The sequence below is a fragment of the Astatotilapia calliptera genome, chromosome 7 (assembly GCF_964374335.1).
Source record: "Astatotilapia calliptera chromosome 7, fAstCal68.1, whole genome shotgun sequence".
NCBI classification, from domain to species: Eukaryota; Metazoa; Chordata; class Actinopteri; order Cichliformes; family Cichlidae; genus Astatotilapia; species Astatotilapia calliptera.
The window spans coordinates 25,015,359-25,030,903 of record NC_137428.1 but is presented as its reverse complement, the minus strand read 5'-3'; the positions used below and the strand labels follow the sequence as shown (position 1 = coordinate 25,030,903).

Genomic DNA, 15,545 nt, shown 5'->3' with positions numbered 1-15,545 from the left:
TGATGGGGCCTGATTATTCAGGAGCTTGTATGTGGGGGGCTGTTCTCTCTGTGAGAGTTCAGTGGCATAGGGTTGATGGAAATACTTGACCACTGAACGGATGACACAAAGTAAACTGTCTATGACATCGTCTCATGTTTACACGACTATCTCTGAGCCCGGTGGGAGCAATACACCTCATTCAGGCCTGTGGTGTAGTCTTGGAACACAGCAGCCCCTCTAACTCTCTACAAGACAGAGAGGCTCTTTGAGGCACAACAGAGTGAGTGTTTATTGGTAATATTAAACTCACAGAGAGTGATCAAACCACCGCCCACCACCCGGTTCTTGCCCTGGCTCTGCCCCTGGCAGGAGTCACGCCTGTCCTTAGGCATGATGGCATGTCAAGTGAGGGTGGCTGGCAAGGCAGCCCTTTGTGGTCTACCGCAGACTCCTGCTACAAGTGTTTCAGTGTGGTGGACTCTCTGGCACTGATGACTAACACAGTGTGTGTATATTCTACTTGTTAGGCCTGTTATGCAGCAGCATGAGGGCTGCCCTGTCTGTGAAAAATGTCAGATGGAGTTCCCACAGAGCTCTGTATGGACTGCAGTGTTGACTAAGAGTAATTAACCAATAGATTTCTTCATCTGGTTGATTGAAACCTTCACGGGTGGAAATGTGTAGCAATGATGAGGAATCACAAGTGATGGATATGTGGCTTTAGACAAATCAGAATTTTAAATCAAATAGCATCATATTTACGTGTGTGGTGCACATAAATGCACAAACACTCCTAATCACTGTGGTTAGATACTGGCCTATGTCTGGATTTGTCCACAGGGCTAAACTTAGCAAGCTGCGACCTTTCACCTCAAGTTTCCTCCCTTATAATTACAGGAAGCAAGGACAGCCAATCCAGGCAGAGATCACTGCCGCATATTAACAAGCTTAATAGGAGCAGTATTTGAGGACCGCACAGGTAATGACCGAATATGTGGGAGGAGGGAGAAGTTTTTACCTATAAAGTTTTGTCAGGACTGCAGAAGAAAAGCAATAATGAAGACTTTAGCTCATCACCTCACACTCATGTAACATGAGCACAGAGACAAATGGAGTATATCGAGATACAAACTTTCAGAGATCCAGTTACAGACAGGCTTTGCTCAATGCCTTTTCCAGCTGCCAGGACTTTATATGTTTTCATCATTTCTTTTAGCTTCTTCTCCTCTGTGTGCACTCCCTGAAGGAAGAGCATCTCACATCAAGAATTTTCCACAGGTATGGCTTTTCCATCTGCCATTCATTCACTCATATTTTGTCCGCTATTGTCTGTCTTCCCATCCTAAAATCTCCATACTAAGCTTCTCTTTGAAACAGGAACAGTATTTAACATAGGTGGCACCTGGGAAGCTTTTCTCTCAGAAATCTTATCCTGCCTTAGTTAAATTCTTTATTTTAAATGATAAGTTTCTGTCGTCATTACCATTTGTAGATTTTTCCTATTACTCCTCTCTGGATATAATTAACCTGGAAGCACAGGTTACATGTTCCAATCTGAAATAGTCGATCTTGTTTCAGTTAGCTTAGATTCCCCTGGGACTTTGACAATTAATGCTAATTCACAAACACATAAGTACAAATGACCCACTCATCGTTTTATGTAGGGTTGCTGATGAAAGACTAATGAAGATGATGGGAGGTTGCCTGTAAGTTCATATTACTGGAGAAAAATAGGATTGTATTAAAAAAAAAAGAGCTGACCTGAGTTTGAAATTTAGTCTGCAGTTTTATGACAGACATATGAGCTTCTTCCAGTATTTCCACTTTTATTTCTTCCAGAGAAGGACAAGTGCTGAAGCTCTGGCTGGGCACGGTGACAGGATGCTTTCTGATGCCCTGGGTTTGGATGGTGAGTCACACTCTCATGCACTCTCTATCCATGTGCCTGAGAACATTTCTTATAAATGGAATGACATAGTATCTGTTTATATGCACATGACTGACTGTAAAACCGAGCTCTTTTGTTAAATGGGAACTCACAAATGTAAAGTTGAGTGGTCTCACTTGAAGCTCCACACCGATAATATTGTGAAGAAAATGTAATCCAAAACTAAAAGCTGTATTGATCACGATAGGCTGTTTTCCTGGAGTTAGAGGTAGTATTTGACAAAGCTCATCATGTGTGTGTGTGTGTGTGTGTGTGTGTGTGTGTGTGTGTGTGTGTGTGTGTGTGTGTGTGTGTGTGTGTGTGTGCAGTTAGCCTCCAAAGTGGCAGGCTAATTGACTTTCTGCTCGGCCTGTTGATAGGCTATGTAAAATAAACCGCTCTGACTATAATAGAATCCTGTTTTCTCCACTCAAGTTTTGGGTCAGGCTCAGACTCCCTCTACTGACCTGTCTAACTGAAATGAAGATCAACATCTGATATAGTGTAGTAAATTTTAGACACTCTCAGAAACACACCTGAGTAAATTACTAGAGCACTGTATTTATGAATGTACCTTCTCATAAAAATAAGACAAACAAAAAAAAAAGAAAGAAATTTAATTATGGTAACGTTAAGACGATGCTGAAACAAGGAAATAGACACAGAAATCCAAAAATGCCAAATGTAAGTATAAATGAATACCAGAAGAATTCATCAAATCCAATTCAAACAAGTGTATGTCATGTTATTTTCACCCTTTGATTCTGTCTTTGTGTAACCTGCTGTAGCCACAGCTGTAGTCTGAGTTCTTTGGCAGTTGTTTGTCTGTATCACAACTGTGAAAGACACAGTCACAAAACCTTACAGGTGGTTAGTAAAAATGAAGGTGTGAAGATAGCCATGGTCTCACTGATGAGACAAGAGGACCCCTTTTCCACATTCCTTTTTAACTGTGAAGTACAATTTTTACCTCCCAGTATGATTTATCTTTATCCGGTTTACATTCAGCAGCCGCTTTGTTAGGTACACCTGTTCAACTGTTCGTTAATAGATAACAGTTTGTTCTCTACGCACTTTGTTCAGTGCATTTAGGCACTGTGTGTGTGCTTAAATGCACTGAGCTGCAGGTCAAGGCAACCTGCAAGCTGAGCATCAGAATGGGGAAGAAAGGTGATTTAAGCGAGTTTGACCATGCATGGCTGTTAGTGCCAGACTGGCTGGTCTAAGTGTTTCAGAAACTGCAGATCTAGTGGGATTTTCCCATCACTAGGGTTTACAGAGAATGTTCCACAAAAAAGAAAATAGTGAGTGTCAGTTCTCTGTGCAAAAGTACCTTGTTCATGCCACAGGTAAGAGGAGAATGTTCAAACTGGAGCAAGCTGATAGGATAGCAAGAGTTGAAATAACCACTCGTTACAACCAAGGTTTGCAGAAGATCATCTCTGAATGCACAAAACATCAAACCTTTAAGCAGTTGGGCTACAGCAGCAGAAACCACTCTGGGTGTCACTCACTGAGGTGGTGCCCTCAGTACCAACTGAGAACAATATAAAACCCACAATTTACTTGAGCAGATGCTGACCGTGCCCATCCTTTTATTACCACAGTGTACTCATCTTCTGATGGATGCTTCCAGCAGGATAATGTGCCATGTCATCAAGCTCAAATCATCTCAAACTGGTTTCTTGAACACGACAATGACTTCACTGTACTCAAATCTCTCCATCGTCACCAGATCTCAATCTAATAGAGTGCCTTTTGGATGGAACAGGAGATTCACGTCTTGCACGTGCAACTAACAAATCTGCAGCAACTGTGTGATTCTGTCATGTCAATATGGACCAAAATCTCTGATGAATGTTTCCAGCAACATCTTGAATCTATGATGCAAAGAATTTTAGCAGTTCTCAAGACAAAAGGGAGGTGTACCTAATAAAGTGTCCGGTGAGTGTATAAAAACATGTAATACTCTTTCAGGATGGATGCGGTCTGAGAGCTCAGTGGCATTATGGAAGGTCATCTTGTGATTGATACTTCTACATATTTTCCTGCATAAAAAATATTTCAGCCTACTTGCATAGTGCATTTCAGCAATATAAACATATAGTAGCTCATGAATACATTTTTATATCTTTGCATCTTGGTTTCAGCCCTGAGTTGGCTTGTTGCATCGTTTAATTAGCATTCCTTTTACATTAAGCAACATTGAGCGTGCCACTGCAAGACCCGTCATACACAGCAAAATATGCTGATGCAGCTCCAAACCTGGAGTCCTTGTTTCAAGTGGTGTTCAGTCAGGGAGCTGAACCTGTGCAAGACTGTGAAAAATGGACTTCCTGCATGTAGAGAGGTCAATAATAGCCTGTATATGTGGGAAAGGATTGCTTGAACTCCTTCTGCGACAGTGACCTGCTGTCCGGAAAGAAAAGCGTCCTGAAGCCAAACGCCAGTTTGAGTTGGAGAGTAACTCACACCCATAAAGAATGTCAAGAATCTGTGTGTTAAAGTTCACAATGTATCACCATTTGCTGCTGGATCCTGGCAAATAAAAGACAGCTGTGTGAGTCTGCGTGGGTGGAAAAAAAGATGATACTAAAACAAAAAAATTACAGTTATGCAAATATTTTCTCCATTTTTGTGTGTATATGGTTCACATGTAAGTTCACACAGCTGATATGACACTGTCAGCACTTTCACCCACACATACAAGTCTGACACGCTGGCAGCTCGACAGCCTATAATTACACCCTAACTTACTGGTTTATTAAGAAAATACAGGTCAGCCGAGACCACCCAGAAACACAGTACGAGTCACCTGTTTCCATCATGAGGGAACTTCGCTGTTTCACTTCAGCACCCAGCTGTGGCTCACTGTAATTTTGCTCATACAATATTGTCTCAAGGTCTCTGAAATATGTTTCATGGCGCTTGCCTTCTTTTCCTGAGAAGTTCATATTTCCTTATATGTGTATAAAGAGCGGGCTCTGCCTTTCACCTCGTTCAAAACATGTCACCCTGATCTCATTTGACAGTTTGATCTTTCAACATACTAATCTGAAAAGCTTTGTTCTACGGTCCTCAGCATGTCTGCTCTGCTGTCGACCTTTTTCTGCACCGCGTCTGATTAATAGGAAGCGACAGTGAGTGCCAGTCAGACTGCGAGAGGAGATGGAGAAACACATGAAATCAATTTCTGTCTCGTGCGTATTTTTCCTGCTTCCCAGCCCTTGATGACAGATTGCAAAATGGGTTTTGTGTGTGTCTTTTGTTTTCCAGCAGGTTTGGGAGAGGGCAGAGGGTATTCAGAGTCATACCTGTGAGCCAGTCTGCGAGGAAATGTGCTGACATCAGAGATTTGCATTTTAAAGCCAGGGGATAGAAGAGGAGGATACTTCAGCAGAAGAAGCTGAGTTTGCATAGATCAGATCAGGTGAGTCTGTATTCAGAATGACATCTCATATCAATGCTAATCTGTTAATTAAAGACCCAGTCTCATCCTGGAACATACGGTGAAGAATGAAGCGCTCTGTGTGCCGATGATTAAAAATAACATTACCTTGAACCGCACGAGAAGATCCTGCCAAGATAAAGTGTTCCGCATTTGTCAGTCGCGTTCACAGCGTTTGGAGATTAATTGTTCACTTCACCATGTCGTCAGCTTCTGTTGTGATGTTTGGATCCCAGCTGCTCGCTCTGCTTTATTTGGAAACAAGCACACACATACATTGTCAGACACGACACACGGTGGATTCCCTGACAGGGTTTGGGATTAGTCGTGAGATTAGGGAATGAGCCAAAAGAGGTAACAGGTGACAAACTCGTGTCAACACTTCATGAAAAGCACTATAACCTCAGATTAAATAAACTACTGCAGCAAACAAAAGGTGAGTCAAGTTACTGTATGTTGCATGAGAGCAGGTACAAGCTGCCAAGCCTCGTTTGCTGAATATGTCTCTGGTGGACAGTTACACTTCAATGACACCTGTTGTCCTTTGTTAAAACTGTTTGCATTTGTGTTGAGCTGATATGGTTTTCAAGGCTTTCCCAACTTTTTTTCTTTTTTTTTTTTTTTGTGATCTGTTTTCCAGAAGAGATTATTTGTTCTGTGTGGAAGTTTATCGTGTATCACGTTACTCTGGAAATCTTGAAATTTTAACCGTTAAACCTTTTACAGCTACTCGCTGGCATTCAGCCTAATTTGACTCACCCAGGTAGTGGTGTTTGCAATTGCGATTAAGTTACTTGTTTTCTGTATTTGCGGCAAAGATGACTGATGACATCAGTGAAAGAAAAGCTCCAGGCTCCTCTAAATAAATTAGTTCAAGTTGCGTTGGGTCTGCCCTCAAGTGACGATATGGGAAACAACTAAAGCGACGCCTTTGGAAGACTCGTTGTTTTAAATGTGACTGCTTAGTAATATCAGCATATTTATTTTAGCCACCCAGCCTCACTGGAAACTCTGTGTGTATTTCAGTTCCAACTGTGGTCTAAAAAAAGACTTGATACAGACTCAGTGGAGAGTATGTCCTGCTTTCTAAATTAACGTCCAAGGGAAACACATTTTGGCCACATCAATCTTTCATTATTCTTTCATCTTTACTTACGGTTGTATCCAGACTCAGAAGAGACCCGCCTCTCTGCTTTGCTTTCCAAACCTCTTCTGTAGCTCTGAGAATTTTACGTAGGGCAGAGGCTGGATCAAATGACAATGCAAAGAAAGAGAGGGAGAGCAGAGAAGCTAGCTAACCTGCTACACGCTGGATTGTTATTGCAGGTGTTTAAGAGAAGTTACAGCTGTTAATTTATTCTGTGTGGTGACACATGTGGAGCTGCACGCACCAATGTTGCTGTGCCACAATGCACAGATCACATTTTAAGGATCAGGAGACGGTTACTTGGTTTCTGTACTCTACTGCTTCAACCTTTTTACTGACCTTGTTACTGTATGCATGTAGACGTATAAGGAATTCATGGTTAGTTTCTTTCTTGCTGTCAAATTCACTCATAGGCAAGATACTTTGCATCTGTTTGTAAAGCATTGAAAATGTGCAATCTGGGACATTTTGTGCGGTCTGAAAGCATGTTGGATCCACACACTCGTATGTGGGTCTGATTTTGTTAACTCGATTAACTTTTTTTCTGTTTAAAGAACCTAACATTTATACCTGATCTTTGTCTGATTTCAGCATCAGCTGCTTCAGTTTAGGGTTATGCAAAAGATGAAATAACTAGTTAAGTTTGAGTGACTAACCTGCAAGACTGTATCATGAAACAAGTGCAACAGTTATGTGTTTTAAACAACCACCTACATGATTGGTCATTTTTTCATAGGATCAAACCGAAAGCTCATGTTTTGAGAATAAAACATGAAGAAATTGGAAAGTCAGTAACTTTTTTCTCTCTGATGCCAACGTAAAAGCTAAGCTGAAAATGCCCGATTTTAAAAACGCTAATAATGTAGGCACACACACAGGCCTTTTTACTTCATTACATAAAGTGGTCAAGATGCTGGGTGGTGCCCACTGTTTTTTTTTTTTTAAAACCTATGTTTGTTTTACTTTTTGGAAGTGCTACAAATTAAGCAGTTAGAAGCTTTGGGTGGACAATTCTATGGGAGTACAAGTGGGTGAGAGGGAAGGCGGAGGTGGGGGAGCTTAAAGAAAAACCTCGAATGTGAAAACGACTGGAACTCCCAGGGTTTTCAAAACAGAACTCAAGATTTCGTTACACATACCTGGACAACTGAGGGCATGGAAAAAAAAAACCCTTCCATATGCACTCGACAGCTGGGCTGGTCAGAGAAATAAGACGAATAATGTAAACAAAATAGAACAGAGAGGACTCCCGGCCAACAGAGGCAGCACGTGTCAGCTTCAGAAATATGCAGAGCCACGGTCATCAATCACGGACAGGAGTGCCACAGTCACATTGACAGCTTTGGACAGAGAGGAGACAGAGTTTTTTTGGCCACTGTCTGTGTGTGGACTGAACTGTGGTCGCTGTTTCCCAGATCTGCCTCCAGCTTCATGATTCAGGTCTGACTGGGATTCATCCAAAGCACTCAAGACTGACTGATGATGGGGCATCGCGGCAAACCAGTGTCAACAAGCGAATAAAGTTAATGGTCTTAACTTGTCAATAAGGCCTGTTGGCAAAGCTCGTAGAGGTCCTCCTCAGTGTTGTTTTACTAGGTTTCAGTGTTGGTGTAAGCTGCACATCAGGACTGTACTGTGGGAATATTCTCTCGCTCTTGTGGGAATATGGTGGCTTGACAGTGGTAATAGTATAACTGCAAGCAGTAAATTGGCCTAAACCAAGCAAAACAGAGCAAAGGGAGAGAGACAGTCTTTAGGGGCAAAGCTGGAGTTTAGTCCCTAAAATTGAACCTTCCCCAGGGTTTCATCAGAAGGATGAAGGATGTTGGGATAGAAGATGGGGGTTGAGAGATGCTCTGGCAAGGACAAAGCCCTTAGGGTTTTCACTCAGAACAAACTTTGTCTGTTCCAACATGTTTGGAATGGTACATTCTGTTGTTTGCGTGCATGTTTGTCAAGTTTAGTACAAGGGGTTAGTACAAGTGAAGTCCACTACATGAATAAATTTGAAAAAAAGAAGGAGGATCATCATTGCAACTTAGTGCTGAACATATGTTGTGTTTGCTGCTGCTTTTTTGTATCATACTAAATGTTTTGTAGCTTCTGTTTGTCCCTTCTATAATAGGTACAGTTTTAATTACCAGGTTGATGATTGAAAGGATCGCTTGCATGTGCATCTGTAGAGATAGCTGTCTAATGGCAGTAGTCATCAATACATTCCAACTACTCTGGTTATGTGATTTAGTGGCAAACTGTAATTCAAACTCAAGATATGAAGCATCATACCTGTCTTTTATCATCTGACAAGGGTTCCCCTTCACCAAAGAAGCGAAAACGCGAAGGAAAAAGAAAACGTGATGCACATCTGGAGAAAATATCATCCTTTTCCTACTCAAGTTAACCCTCATGTCCTGAACTGAAATCATGGCACCGACACACGACGCACTATTTATGTTCCTATTTTCCTATTTTAGTTAGAAGACCCAAATGCCATGTTGCAATACTATACTGCTATGGTAGCCAACGTTTCAAATGCAGGTTTGACGGGTTTGTGAGTTTACACTATATCCAAAACCTAGTGAGGGTTTACTCATCTTTGCCAGTGGGTGGCCGTAGCTCAGGCGTAGAGCAGGTCACCTATTGATTGGAAGGTTAGTGGTTTGATCCCTGGCTTATCCAGTCTGCATGTCAAGAGTGTGAGTGTGAATGTAGTTAGAAAGCACTCAGTTAAGAGAAAGTGTGTGATTGGGTGACTGTGGCATGTTGTATAGAGCACTTTGAGTAATCTGGTAGAGTTGAAAAACACTATATAAGAATCAGTCCATTCACTGTCTAAACAGAGTTTTGTCATGTGTGTCTGCAACTGGCCCGTGGCTGCACACAACTTACACGTGGCCCACATACTGCAAAGAATGACGGCCCTTTGGTGGCCCAGACCAGGTTTGCCAGAGATAATCCACACATGGGCCAGCAAAGGACCACCAGTGTGTCTGCAACTGGCCTTGTGCTGGCCCATGTATGGCCCACCATTGGCAAACCAGATCTGGGCCACCAAAGGGCCGTCATTCTTTGCGGTATGCGGGCCATGTGTAAGCACATTGTGTGGGCCAGATCTGGGCCATACCAATTTTGCTGACTAACAGCAGCTAACAGAGGCTAAGGGCAGGAAAAACAGCAGCACTTACCATAAGAAAAGTTCAGGATATCCTCAGCAAGCAGACAAGAATTTGTCAGAGTCTTATTAACTCTTCGACTTGTTTTGGACTCTTTTAACTAAGTTTGACAGTCTCCTCCAGAGTAAATAAACACTGACACATACTGATAGCTGAGGTAAACAGAAGATTGATATCCTACACTAACAGCAACCACCATAGCTACGATTATGCACTTGAAATGGGAGGGGTAAGAAAACAGATCTCAGATGACCGCACATCTAGTGGTGATATTTTACACAATGTAAATCGAAGCAATTTTTCCAGTCACACCATGATTTAATTCATTCATGTGATGGTAAATTCATACATAATACTTAAAATCAGACTTTGAAGATTAAGTTCTTGCTATAGATCTCTTGTTTCACTTTATATGTTGCTGCAGAAACCTAATCAGGCTGTAATTGTCTTACGCACATGCGCAAGTTTATATTGGGGACCCAGTACAAATAGAGTTCATGGCCATCTCAGTCCCCTGTGAATTCAAAGGATGGATCACTGCGTCCAATCGTTTCTTTACCCACTGTCTGTCTTCATTAGATACGGAGTGACAGGACAGCTGTTTCTATGTCTGGCATGTATAACTCAGTGTGCCGTCTCCTTGCTTTGACATTGAACCATAAAGAAGAATCATCACCAGTGAATCCGACAGACTTTGATCACAAGCCAGTCCAATGAAGGTGCAGGATTGATGCCTCATGTGAAGGAGAAAGTATGCCATGCTGAAAACTGTGCAGTGTGTGACACAATTGTACAAAACTTATCTGCACAGTGGACTATGAATTGGCTGATGTAAAATAGCTTACAGTATTACAGTAAATTGCCAATCAAAACCAAGGACACTGCTTTTCTGCAGTGACACACACACACACACACACACACAAATACAGCAGCAATTATGACTTCATCCTGAAGGCCAACAACCACAGATTAGTGTCATAAACAAACAGAAGCCATAATGAGACTGAAGTTGGTCACCATGATTGTTTACATTCCTTCACACAGAGCCTTCAAATGCAAACTGCAGAGATCATAAGAAAGCCATAACTGCTGATTAGCATCCAATAAACAATGATAACATACTGCAGAGGATCATCGTGACATTTCAGTGACTTTTTACCCACTTCACTCTCAAACAGGATGTAGTTAGTCCTTAAAACAGGCCACCCCAATCTCCATGATGAATACGTTGTTGTCTCCATAGGATTAAGTACATGAGAGCTAGTTATGGGTTGCAGCGCTGAAAAGATTAAATTAGTTGATGGTTGAAAACACTGCAGCAAGCTAATGATATTGATGGAGTAAAGCCCATCAGTTAAGAGTGATATAGTCTGCAGTGGCCTGAGGTTTCATTTTCTGTGTTAGACGGACACTTCAGATGAAAACCCTTGTGGTTGTCACCCTTGGATACCATTAAGCTGAACAGCAGTAGGAGTCCTTTACATAAACTTCTGGAGAAGGCGGAAACTGCCATCCATCATGTGTAGCATGTGATGACATGTTTGACCGTTTGTCCTCTCCCACTCTACACACACACGCACACGCACACACACACTAAAATACTGCCTGTTTGGGTCTCCACTGACATTGCCATGCCTTTCCCCATTTGAAGACATTTATCACTACATCTCAGTGTAAAAAAAAAAAAAGAGAAAAAAAAGTATGTGTTTTTATCTGTATTTTCCACTAACCTTTTCATTTTCAGACAAGTGCAGCTCAGTGGCTACTTTCTGGAAGAGGGATTAAATGGAGGGGAATTCTGAAATGAATTTGGACTGATACAAATCAGTGTGACTGTCTGATTTGCTTTACAAAGCATGCATTTGTGTAATATGGAAATTGTTTTTTAAAGTTATTTTCTTTGTATTGGCTCAAACCCAGGCTGGATATAATTATAAAAGAATACCAGGCCACTCACTTAACAATACATTTCTTCATGTTGAGTCATCTGTAGACTCACAGAAACTTTAATCCCCCCTTTTTAAACAAACACGATTTAAATAAGTTAATTCATGCAACCAGTAATTTATTGCAGCAGTAATAAGATACACAGCATGATAGTTATCTGAGTTTCATTCAAGTTATTTCTTTAGGTTCTCTGCTTTAAAATGTATTAAATCTGAAAAATAAGCATAAAGGTTGAAAGTTTCCTTTTAATATGAGTTGGCGTTGTCTTTTTGTAAGGGGTGAGAATAGGTGGGTATGACAGTGAAAAGGTCATGAAGCTAAAAAAAGGAGCAATCAGAGATATATCAGCTAGAAAATGGAAACCAAGACCACGTTAAGGACAAGATATGTGGGTGATAAGAAAGATGTTCATATTGCAAAGGAAACCCTCTATTTGACTGCACAGGAAGTGCAGTGCATGTTTCCATTTACTGTAGGTGTACATGTTTCTATGTTAGCAATCAAGACGAGGTTTTGTGAATGCAACCTCATAAGATGTGAACCATCATCAAGCAGAACAAGCAGAAAGAAAGGACTGCAGTTTCTGAACAAAAATCAAAAAGAAACCAGCAGATTTCTTGATCAAAGATTTATCGACTGATTAAAAAGATTTTAATCATATATATTTAGCATAAAATGACTAATGACTATTAATGACCCAAATCTCTTCACCTCATCTTTTGAAAGTGGTGTTTCAGTTATGGCTTGCAGAAGCAACAAATGAGGCATGAAAGAGAATTTTTTTATGCCTGTTTTCAGTCAAAGCTCAAAGACTTCATCTCTCTTAAGGATAGTAAATATATACCCAAAACTTATCTGGCATTTGACCTTTGCCATTGCTAAACGTGAACCCAATTAGAAGAGAGGTTAAGTTATCAGCTACCACTGTTTAACTAGAATAGCATCCATACACTGTATAGGTACTGTGATAGACTGTATATAAAGGATGGACAGAGGTTCAAATTTAAAATGTGACATGACTTAAACCTGCATTCTCTGTGGTTCTGACAATTCAAATGCACCAGCAAATAGAAAAAATGCTTCAAAAGCTAAAAAAAAATCACTAAACAAAATGAAATCTTGTCTGGTTTCAGAATACCAAGATGGCAAAAAGCTCAAACTGAGTGTCTAATGCCATCTTTTATATACAGTGTATAATTGTGTTACTAAGACCCAAAACCTGATAATTATGGCAACAACTAATGGATTCAATAATAATAGTATTACTGAATGCCCCCACCAACAATAAATAAATAAAGACAAACAAACTGGTACACAGATTTCTTGGACAGTCTGTGGGTACAGTTAGCTACAGAGAAAACCATTTTATTTTTCAGAAAACTGTATTCAGAAAGACAACAATGCCAGCATAGTATGCTCAAGAAGTCCAGTTCAGGGACTCGTTAGCAAAGGTGAAACCTAGCAGACATCTAGTGGTTCTAGCATGTCCACAGTTTCAGGACCCACTTGTAAGTCAACACCTGACCACGCCAATAAGCAAAAAAGGGGCTTGGCTCATTTTTGGAGCCAGCTTCAAGTGGCTATTTGAAGGTAGTGCATTTTATGTTGTTGCAACAAAGGTTGCCACTAGAGCCAGTGTAGAATTTATAAGTCAGCCAGATTTCGAGAGATTTTGCATGTTGTCACACAGGTACAATACTTTACTGGTGAACCTCTTAATTTCCTACAGCTGCTCCTCTTTAAATACAATTAAACCGAGCAATTGTGTGATGTTGACTTTGGGTTTGGTACACTTTCTCTCTGGTCCTGGTAGCTCATGCTTTCTGAGGATGACATCATGGGTTTCAGGTTGCCCGTTGTGGCTTTAGTTCCCAGGGGGTTGGGCAGACTGAGTGTAGGCCTGGTGAGCATGCAGTGAATAGACACTCATTCTCTCCTCTCCTTCTGCTCGGTCCACTGACCTTTCTGCTACCTCAGTCGGAGCTCAGGGTTTGTTATTGGCTCTGCTGGGATGTGTTGACAGATGAGGCAGATGTGTGTTCCCCTCTTGTTGATAGTTTGGCAGTGTTGCTTTCAAAGTTTAAAAGCTTTCGGAATTAGCTAAGTAAATACAGTAATTTGGCTCAGTGCCATTGTGGTTTGATATGTTTAAAATATCCGTGTTATAATTAAGAAATACTGTTTGGTCTATCATTTGTTTGAAGGGTGGAGAGTGGTTATGTTTTATTTGGGCATACGCAGCATGTGTGGGTCTGCTTTGATTTTTACTTACATGATTTGCATTAAAGCCAGTAGTTCCCTTTAAAAAATGTGATTGTTGTAAGTGGGTAACATTTGCATTTTGTGGATAATCAACAACTTTTTTACAATAGATTTCATTTTAAAACTGCTGGAGTGATGATGTATTTGTTAGTCTTTAAAATGACCAAGCAAGTATAAGTTTTTACTCAAGGTTTTTTTTGTCAGCTGCCACCAGTAACCGGGTTATCAGCGTGATTAATATAAAATATTTTGTAAGTCTGGCTGTTGTATCTCTTATTTCTTTTCATTGATTGGTCTGCTCTCTTTTGGTAAAGAGCTATGTTGATCACATGATTTAGCATCATTAGCCGTGGTACCATTTCTCTCTGCTTCATTTTCATAGTTGCTCTGGTAAGTTGAACACATTTGAACGACGGCTGCAGGTTCAAGTGTTAAATTATCCGCTAACAGTTGATAGCTTGGTTAGTGTGGTGCATCACACAGACACGGATAGCTTCTAAATATTGCTATAAATATAAAAACAAAATATTAGCCATAAATGCAGTTCATGTAAAATACATTAAACCATAATATTGTTGGTTATTTTCATTAAAAATGCTCCAAAACACAACCTCACGGGATACTAGTACATGTTGGGTAGGTCAGCGACTTAGATAAGATGATCACGCTGCTAATAGTCTGTAAATTTAAATCTTTTTAGAGTTTAAAAAACAGCTTACATAGTTTTAGGGTCAAATTTGACACATTTTGACAATTGAAAGCAATAAAAAATACTATAATTGTCATCTTTTTAGTGCAAAATTGAGATACGTTTTATTTGTATTTTTGGGTTCTAAGTGTTAATTAAATATTTAATTAAAAATTTGACAATTATAAATTAATTTATTACAATATAGCAGTGAGCATGGTGTTTAATAGTCGTAATGTTTATACATGATTTATACATCCCAGTTCTAACTTGCAGTAGATATATAAGTAAATAATATATTTAAATCTAAGGAACTTGGAAAGAAAAGCGTCTGGACTTCTTTAAGTTGCTTGAAGACGTTTCACCTCTCATCCGAGAAGCTTCTTCATCATCATGACTGCTTTGATTTCATGTCTTGATACAGTACACAAAAAGTGTCAGATCATTATAGCATTATGATGTGTGATAACATGTGTTTTTCTCCAAATACAACACACTCTTCCTGCTCTATGAAACATTAATTAAGGATTAATCATTCATTCGTTTATTAACCCTTTAAAGCCGGTCTTTTTTTTGCATAACTAATTTTTAAATCCCCGTAGAACCGGAACCATGTAAGCTAGCGCAATAATTTTTTTTGCATATGAAACCGGAGGAGTTGTACTTACATCTTATGCCATGAACTTGGGTCACAGTTTCCTTTCACATATAGCTTTGCAAAAATTGCATTAAAAGCGCTTGCAGGAAGAAAAACATAATATTCCAGAAACAGGCTTTGCCGATCCGATCAGCTGTTCATAACACTTCCTACATTGAAATAGATGTCAGCGGGAACCATCGCACGTTCGCCATTACCTGCCCAAAACCAGAAGCGACATAATTTTCGCGGAAAATTTAGTTTTTTACTTGTAGACCTTATAAGCCTATACTGGTGTTTTTAAAATAGTTTCTGGGATGCTTAGAACTCAAAC

General features: G+C 40.2%; 1 protein-coding gene across 1 annotated transcript in view; it reads left to right on the top strand.

The window, feature by feature from the left end:
• Positions 1–15,545, top strand: part of bmpr1bb (bone morphogenetic protein receptor, type IBb) — a 55,595-nt gene that overhangs the window by 1,493 nt on the left and 38,557 nt on the right. The window contains exons 2-5 of the mRNA XM_026173854.2: positions 880–961; positions 1,199–1,260; positions 1,822–1,891; positions 5,186–5,339. The gene's annotated coding sequence lies outside the window, so the exon portion shown is untranslated. The remainder of the gene's footprint in view (positions 1–879; positions 962–1,198; positions 1,261–1,821; positions 1,892–5,185; positions 5,340–15,545) is intronic.